The sequence below is a fragment of the Temnothorax nylanderi genome, unplaced genomic scaffold (genome assembly GCF_030848795.1).
Source record: "Temnothorax nylanderi isolate EJ_2023f unplaced genomic scaffold, tnyl_v1.0 TNYL_tig0279_pilon, whole genome shotgun sequence".
NCBI classification, from domain to species: Eukaryota; Metazoa; Arthropoda; class Insecta; order Hymenoptera; family Formicidae; genus Temnothorax; species Temnothorax nylanderi.
In genome coordinates this window covers 63169-71337 of record NW_027249341.1, presented here as the reverse complement: position 1 = coordinate 71337, position 8169 = coordinate 63169, and the positions used below count along the sequence as shown (strand labels likewise).

The 8169-nt window shown below is 36.7% G+C and overlaps 2 long non-coding RNA genes across 2 annotated transcripts; both read left to right on the top strand.

Annotated features, from left to right (window-relative positions):
- The first annotated feature begins 667 nt into the window (after nt 1–667).
- LOC139780451 (uncharacterized) lies at nt 668–3238 on the top strand. Its single transcript, XR_011720240.1, has 5 exons — nt 668–1585; nt 1846–2051; nt 2166–2325; nt 2508–2620; nt 2853–3238. It is a non-coding gene; the product is annotated as an uncharacterized lncRNA (long non-coding RNA).
- An 856-nt stretch (nt 3239–4094) lies between these two features.
- Nucleotides 4095–7851, top strand: LOC139780459 (uncharacterized). The gene is made up of 4 exons (XR_011720248.1): nt 4095–4187; nt 6256–6461; nt 6996–7156; nt 7383–7851. It is a non-coding gene; the product is annotated as an uncharacterized lncRNA (long non-coding RNA).
- Nucleotides 7852–8169: the final 318 nt, after the last annotated feature.

Sequence of the window (8169 nt, the reverse complement as noted above, 5' to 3'; positions counted from 1 at the left end):
TTATTTGATTCAACTAAATGCAGCGGTCACGGGCTGTCAAGCTAACATTTGTTAAGGGGATCCGGCAGTGACAAGCGAACTTCCTCGATGTCGATAATGTCAACCTTTCTAATTTTGTTTTCCCTATATCTGTCTTTGGCTACGGTCAACGTGACGCTACAAATGCTTCGAAGCATTCCTCTTCTCTTTTCTTTCAATGAAGAAAGAAGGAGAAGAAGAACGCTCCAAAGCATTTGTAGCGTCACGTTAACCGTAGCCTTTGTCTAACGAAATGACATCTGTCCTTGTTCGATTGCTCGTCATCTCTCGCAAGATCCGGCAACTACTGTTGCTGCTCTTCTTGTCATTCTGTATCCGTATTTGCATTACTAAAATAATTTTTCGATGGATTTTTTTTTGTACGCATTGAATCTTACTTCTACTTACACGATATTATTCCTACATGTTTTCCCAAGGGAGGATGATAAACATTATGTATGTATAAACTGCAGAATTTTTGTTTTAAGCAAATATTGTCGTCAGGTGACAACTGTATGTGCCCAAATAAGTAATATTTTTAATTTTTTGGTGTTTTTGATATAAAATCGCGTTTGTTACCTTAGATTTTTGTGCGGGCTTTAATTCTGTAAAAGATTTTTGCAATTCTATAAAGCCAATTAACCCAGATAGCACAAAAGTGAATAGAAATTCATAGAGAATTCATTTTAAAGAATACATACAGAACTATAAAAATGAATACATGAAGAATTCCTGAAGAATTAATCACATCAAATTCGTCCTAAAGTATTCCTCAGAAGTTCATATAATGAATACTTCACGATTTAGTGCTGAGAATACTTTAAGAATTTGTGAGGAATATGTACAAATCCTATCTCGTTCTCCCGCCACATCTAGGTAACCTCTCATTGGATATTCATTTGTTATTTGGTGTCCGCGGTACGTGTTGTGTGGCCGGGGTCGCTCAGTCGCGTCAAGTCGCGAGTTGCGTATACACGTTACGGTACATTATATATGTTCTGTGCGTATGTTCACGTCTCGGTCGTCTCGTCGCAGTGTATCGCAGTAGTGAGACCGTGATTGTTGTCGAGGTGGTGCGCCGGTTTATCGACAAAACAAGCAGGTTAAATAGGGAGATAGACGGGACGCCGTTTGAGAGACGCTTGTCACGTTAATTTGTCGGCGTCTCGCAGGTGACTTATTGCTTCAACGTGCGTTACAAACGGCTCGTTTTTCCGGTTCCTACGGAAAAATTAACATATATGTATGTAAACATCGTGAACAGAAATTAACATTTCAACACGTGCTATCGCCGGCGTGAGAAGTGATCCACAAAGAGGGAACACTGAGAATTTATTTGGCAGTCTCGGGACTCGAGGTGCGTCGCAGATACAAAATATCAAAACACGAGCCTGCGAAGCTCGGTCACGTGGCCGGTACGTGACGTAACGCCGTCCAGAAGGTAAAGGAAACGCGGCGTTTTCGAGTCGAGGACTCGTCGAGGGTTTTTCAACGCATTCTGAGGTCGTTCCCTCGTTTTCTTCTTATCCACGATCTTATAAAGAAGCCAGCGAATTCAGTCGAAATTGTGAGTATAATTATTCAACTACGTTCATTTATTATTACAGATATATATTTCTACAAATCATAATTTGCTTAAATAAATTATTAAAATATAATTGCATGTATAATAAGTAGTATCATTCTTTTTTACAATTGTATGATTCCTATTCAATATCAGAGAGAGAGTTCTTTCTTCTATTATAATATAATCAAATTAAATTTTGTTAATTAACTATATGTATATATCATTAACCTATTATTAACTAATAACCTTTATTATTACAGAATCACCTACAAAATATACAAAACACGAGCCTGCGAAGCTCGGTCACATGGCCGGTACGTGACGTAACGCCGTCCAGAAGGTAAAGGAAACGCGGCGTTTTCGAGTCGAGGACTCGTCGAGGGTTTTACAACGCGTTCTGAGGCCGTTCCCTCGTTTTCTTCTTATCCACGATTTTATAAAGAAGCCAGCGAATTCAGTCGAAATTGTGAGTATAATTATTCAACTACGTTCATTTATTATTACAGATATATATTTCTACAAATCATAATTTGCTTAAATAAATTATTATTGAAACATGGAAAATGTTTTGTTTATATAGAAAAATATTATAAAACAACAAGGTGGTAAGGATGTTGGGGAACATATAAGACGAGCGATGAAGAGAATAATGACGGATAATTTAGCTGTTCAATATTCTTGGACTGGACAAAAAAATACCGTTCGCTTTAAAGATTTCCTCATTTCCAAACTCATATTGAGTAAGTCATCATTATATAACACGAATATTTTATTAACATAAATTGTTTGCATATTTGGTGTACATATATGCAAATCTTCCAGTCAGATTTAGTATTAATCATCAAATTTGTTACTTTTTTAGTCACGTACATTTTTTGTTTTAAAAATTCATTCTATGTAAGTAATATTCGATCTTTTACAGCTTCCGTGGCGTCGTTGCATTCTTCAAGTAATATGAAAAAAATAGAAGATGCCATACAATCATGGTTAAATCATGCAAAAGATCGTGAAAAAAAGGGGACAAGAAAGAACATCGTAAGTTAATCATAGCAATTTCAATTTCTTGATTGATTCTACGATAATCCGATATCTGACTCTAATTTTGATAATGTTTCAACCATTGTTGTACGTCTTGTGCTACAATGTATTATATAGATTTGAAGAAATTAAAATTAATGTCTAAAGGAATGTACGGAATACTTCATTATATTCTTCATATATTAGATATATATATATAATATGTGTGTGTGTGAAATTTATGTTTCAGATGGACAACCTGATCGAGATCGGGCATAACTAAACGCAGTATGAGAATGCGACTTTTCCATTAATCTTCTTCATTATTTGTTTACTTACTACCCGTAAATGCACTAAATTGACGAACGAGCAGTTCTTTGGGTCAATATCGCTCATCTGCGCATCGAGAACGCCTGCGAGATACAATTGGGACCGAACGCCCTGCGGGCTCGGGGCCTTCAGGATTGGAGTCCATCACCATCGTCGACACGCGCATAGTCGAGCTAGATCGCACAGCCTTCAATGGCATTACGTATTTGTTTGCCGTGAACTTGACACGCAACGCAACGCTAGTATTATTAAATAAATATATGACCGAGATTATTTTATATCAATAAAAATAATAATGTAAAATTATATCAATATAATTTGTTATTTTTTATTGGGTTCTTTTAGGGCGCGTTCGGAAAGATATTAGCGTTAATGACGCACCCTTAATTCTCTCTCTGTTCTGAAATGCCTGTTCTAGACTGGAGGATGATCCTACTCGCGGCTCATCCTAATGAGTAGTGTAGACGGATAAAAATCATTGATTAATTATCCATGATTTCTATCCGTTTACACTACTCACTAGGATGAGCCGCGAGTAGGATCATTCTCCAGTCTAGAACGGGCAAAAACGATAATCCTCTTGAATTCATAAAGTATACATTTTGTTGATAGGAAATAATTCAAAATGAATACTCTAAGAAGTTTTCGGGAACTAGAATTATGGTGCATGTAACTTCCTAAATCATTCTTAAAGTATACTTTCATGAATTCTTAAAGAATTGCAGTTCAGAAAAAAGAAAAATTTAGGAATATTTTAGGAATTCACTGTGCTATCTGGGAAAAGATCCATCTAAAAACGATAATGTCGGTAAATCATACGGCTGCAGGATCCTTTTAAGCGTATGCATGAATGCACTCTCAGGCACGTTGCATCGCGGATGTAACGCACGTTACACGAAATTGCGGCATCGCGTTGATTAACGATCGCATTTTGTTTAGAGGCGATGGGTTTACAATAGAATTCGAAGCACTCACATTTAGGAATTCTGTGTAGAGCAATGTAGTGATTCTATATAGAATATTATAATAGAGGGGAACCCTAAACGACTGTTTACTTTACATCATTAAATCCACCAATAAATCGCCCAAAGATTTAATGCTAACACATGTTGCGTAATTCGCTTTTAAACGAACGTTCTCTTCTTCTGTTCAAGGTCCGGGAGTATGAGGGCCATCTACTTGCTCCTCCTCGGCGTTTTCGCCGTGAGTGCCCAACGTCGTTCAGTTTTGCCTGACCCACGAAGTTGCGCGAACCGTAAGTATTTCCAACGACATTTTGTAATCGCGCTCTCACTTAGCGGCTGCACGGTTAACTATGTGAATAATCGCTGGAAACTGTAGTTAGAGAAAGACAGAATGAGAAAGAAAAAGGGAATGATTGCAGGATACTCTTCATTCATTAGAATACGTTTGTCGTGTCGTAACTCGCGCTTTTGTGTAAATTGGCTTACATTACTCATCAAATAATTGCGCGTAGGATTTGCTCCATTTATGATCTTCTATAATTAAGTGCGACTTTGCGATACGAATTGAAATCGCTTGACAGCTTTATTTAACGAGTTATTTTTTTAGATATTTGTATGAATGTATGTATACACTGCGAGAAAAAAATAGTTGTAGTTACCACAATTTTACTATAATTTTTAGTTATTTTCGGTGCCAACTACATTTTTATAGTAATTTTAACAATGCAAATTATAGCTGACTCAATATATTACATTATTGTTGTCATAGTTTTAACCCCTAGCTGGCACACTTCACCAGAATCGCATAGCTGAAATGGGGGCGTTTTAGACCCCACCACTAAAATGCTTGCTGCGAGAAACCTATTGTTTTTTTTTACTTAAAAAAATTCCAAGGCAGTCTTTGAATGTTGTTTTAACAAATGTCATAGGTTATTTTGATAAAATGTAATATTAAGTATGAAAAATACAATTTTTCACTCAAAAATTCATAACTTATATTTTAACTCTTCCATTTTTTAGTACCATTTTCGTACTATAGGGGGGCTTAAATTAGAGCTGAACTAGATTGGGGCGTTTAATACCCCACAGTGCCAGCTAAGGGTTAATATGCATTCATTAAAATATATACAAATGGTTTTATACACTATAACCTGTGTTTTATGTATAGTAAGTCTATAATATAAATATACTACTATAAACATGATGAAAATGACCATAATTAAAAGATCTATGCATATAGGTTTTTACTATATTATACTAATATTTTCACTATATTTTAGTAATAACTATAAAAATGCAGATTTGCACGGTTTCGGCAGAATTATTTAAAAAGTGTTTCGCGTATAAATTTATATACACCGAGAGAAAAAAAATAAGTGCAGTTACTACAATTATACTGTAATTTTTAGTTATTTTCGGTGCCAACTACACTTTTATAGTTATTTTAACAATGAGAATTATAACTGACTCCATTCTATATTATTGTTGTCACAGCTTTAACATGCATTTAACCATATATAATACATGGTTTTATATACTATAACCTGTGATTTATGTATAGTAAGTCTAAATATATTACTATAAATGTGATAAAAATGACTATAATTGATAGATCTATGCATATAATTACTTTATGCATTACTTATTTTTACTAGTATTATAGCAATAATACTAGTAACTATAGAAATAATAATCCCAACCATAATTATTTTACTATGTATTATAATTATAATCGCAAATACCGAACACTTCTTTCTCAGTGTATAAACGTAAAAGCTTAATATCGCAAACCAATTATATCACGTATTATTATACGGGTTAGAGATACGTGAATCGGTATTTTTTCTTAATGATAATATCAAGTTGGACGTGACATTTTATACGAGGTTGTTCGAGCTATTATTCGGATAACAAGACATTATTTGATTAAGACATCCGGCCTTATTAAGAAAATGATAGCTATTTATCCGCGCTTCCTCGATTCTCATTTAAATTTTACTGTCACATTTTGGATAATCTTATAGTTAAGGAACGAAGTTCCTATTGTGGTCACAGTGATGCGGACGTCCGGGTAAAGATAATCAATGCATCGCGAGCTATCATTTAGAGATTGAAAGGTCGTTAACCTTACGATTTAACTTACCTCACCATTATTGTCAGACATAATGGGAAATTTAATTACTTCCCCCACGGGTCTACATAAAAATCTCTTGCATCATCCGAAAATATTCTTTTTTAATCCCAGCAAATATCTCATTGCCGTGTACGTTATAATTAAGTCCGGTTAATGTTAATTGAATAAAAGTAGGAGTTTTTAATTTTACCACGCAAATTACAACAGTCTTGTCGTTTGATTAGGAAACGTGAGATATATTTGGACGTCGGGCCGTAAGTGAAATTTCAACGGCTGCGACCGACCCGATCTTCAGCCCCAGAACATTAACGGATGGTTCTGGTCCGGTTCTGGCGCCAAGATCGGACCGACGACCCAGCGTAACTCCGGAGACTGGAGTAACACTGGAGGATATGGTCAACCGCAGCCAGACAACCGTGAAGCTGCACAGGTAGAGTTTACTTGTTAACAGACTGTATATTTCGAGCTGTATCGCGAGCGTGTTTCCCCAAGTAGCAAAGTGACGCCAAATGACGTTTTAATAACGTCTTAATGACGTCTTTAGACGTCATCTTTGCTACTTGGGTCGAGCGTATATTTTCGAACGGTTCGCTCGTTTCGTTTCAATTCGGCCGTTGACTCGACTCGCGTTGCGTTGCGTTGTATCCGCGCGGCGTGCGGCGTCGGTAAGTAAGCTGGGGGTCTATTACGTATCTTTTCACGAGGTGAAAATGTGAAAAGTGAACAGATTTACTAGATTTCGACCAATAAAATCGTAGATACTCTAGTGAGCTCTCTCACTTTTCGCATTTTTACCTCGTGAAAAGATACGTAATAGACCCCCTGGCCGCGTTCAGCGGAGAAAGAAGCTCGGTAAACTGTCGGATAGAAATAATGGAAGTGCGCCGTAGTACGTCGATCGTTTTATATCGGGAGTGTCTAATGTCTAATAAACTAATAAAGTATTGCGATCGTGTTATGACAGATACTTCGCTCTCGATCGTGAAATATTGGACAGTGGTTCTGTGAGTGTCCTGTGCAACGGATGGCGAGGAGGGCAAGGAGGAGAAGGAGGCCTGACAATCCCGTTCTGAGAGGAGGAGGAGGCCTGGCGGAGGCATCAGGCCCCGGCGGAGCAACCTCGGGGTGAGTATTATTTCTTATTTTAAAATTAACAGCTTTTTCATTTATTCGGGCCGATTTATCTCGGATAAGTAAGAAATAATTTGAGAAAGGAAAACCATCTAAAAAAGTTTATTCTAATTAATAAATCTAATTGAAAGACGAATTAGACGTGTGTAAAAATTATTTTCTGAAACATTGGTCATTTTGAGCGTCTCTTTAATATGAATCTTTCGTTTTTGTGTTACAGAATCATCGCAGCTACCTAGCTGAATAACTCCGCCCGTTGCGCATCTGGTCTGTGAGTGATGATGAATTTTTTATAAAAGGGTAATGAATCTGTGAATATATTAGAATGTATATTTATGTATTATTCCCACGTAATAATGCAGATAAATGTGACTTGTCACAGATTTGTTGCCCTAAAATAGATAGACTAAATCAGACTAGGCTAAATAATTAATCCTAGAACCCTCTATCATTTATCGATTTATTTTGCTTACGGGAGAATGCTCTCGCGTTAACACGCATCGAGTTCACAATAGAACTTGTTATGTCGACGCATCATTTATTTGATGCGTCTAATATGTTTTTATTGCATAGAACACTAATCACGAAGTATATCAGTCACTTGAAATTTATAGGCGATTTATTGAAATTTTTTAAATATATATTTTACCAAGTATCTATATTAGTTATAATTATTCTTAATATTAATATCAATTAAATAAATTTATTAAATTAATTGCATTTTAATATTTTAAAATAATTATTGAGAAATAGGCATAGAGAGAGGGAGAGAGGGAGAGAGGGAGAGAGGGAGAGAGGGAGAGAGGGAGAGAGGGAGAGAGGGAGAGAGGGAGAGAGGGAGAGAGGGAGAGAGGGAGAGAGGGAGAGAGGGAGAGAGGGAGAGAGGGAGAGAGGGAGAGAGGGAGAGAGGGAGAGAGGGAGAGAGGGAGAGAGGGAGAGAGGGAGAGAGGGAGAGAGGGAGAGAGGGAGAGAGGGAGAGAGGGAGAGAGGGAGAGAGGGAGAGAGGG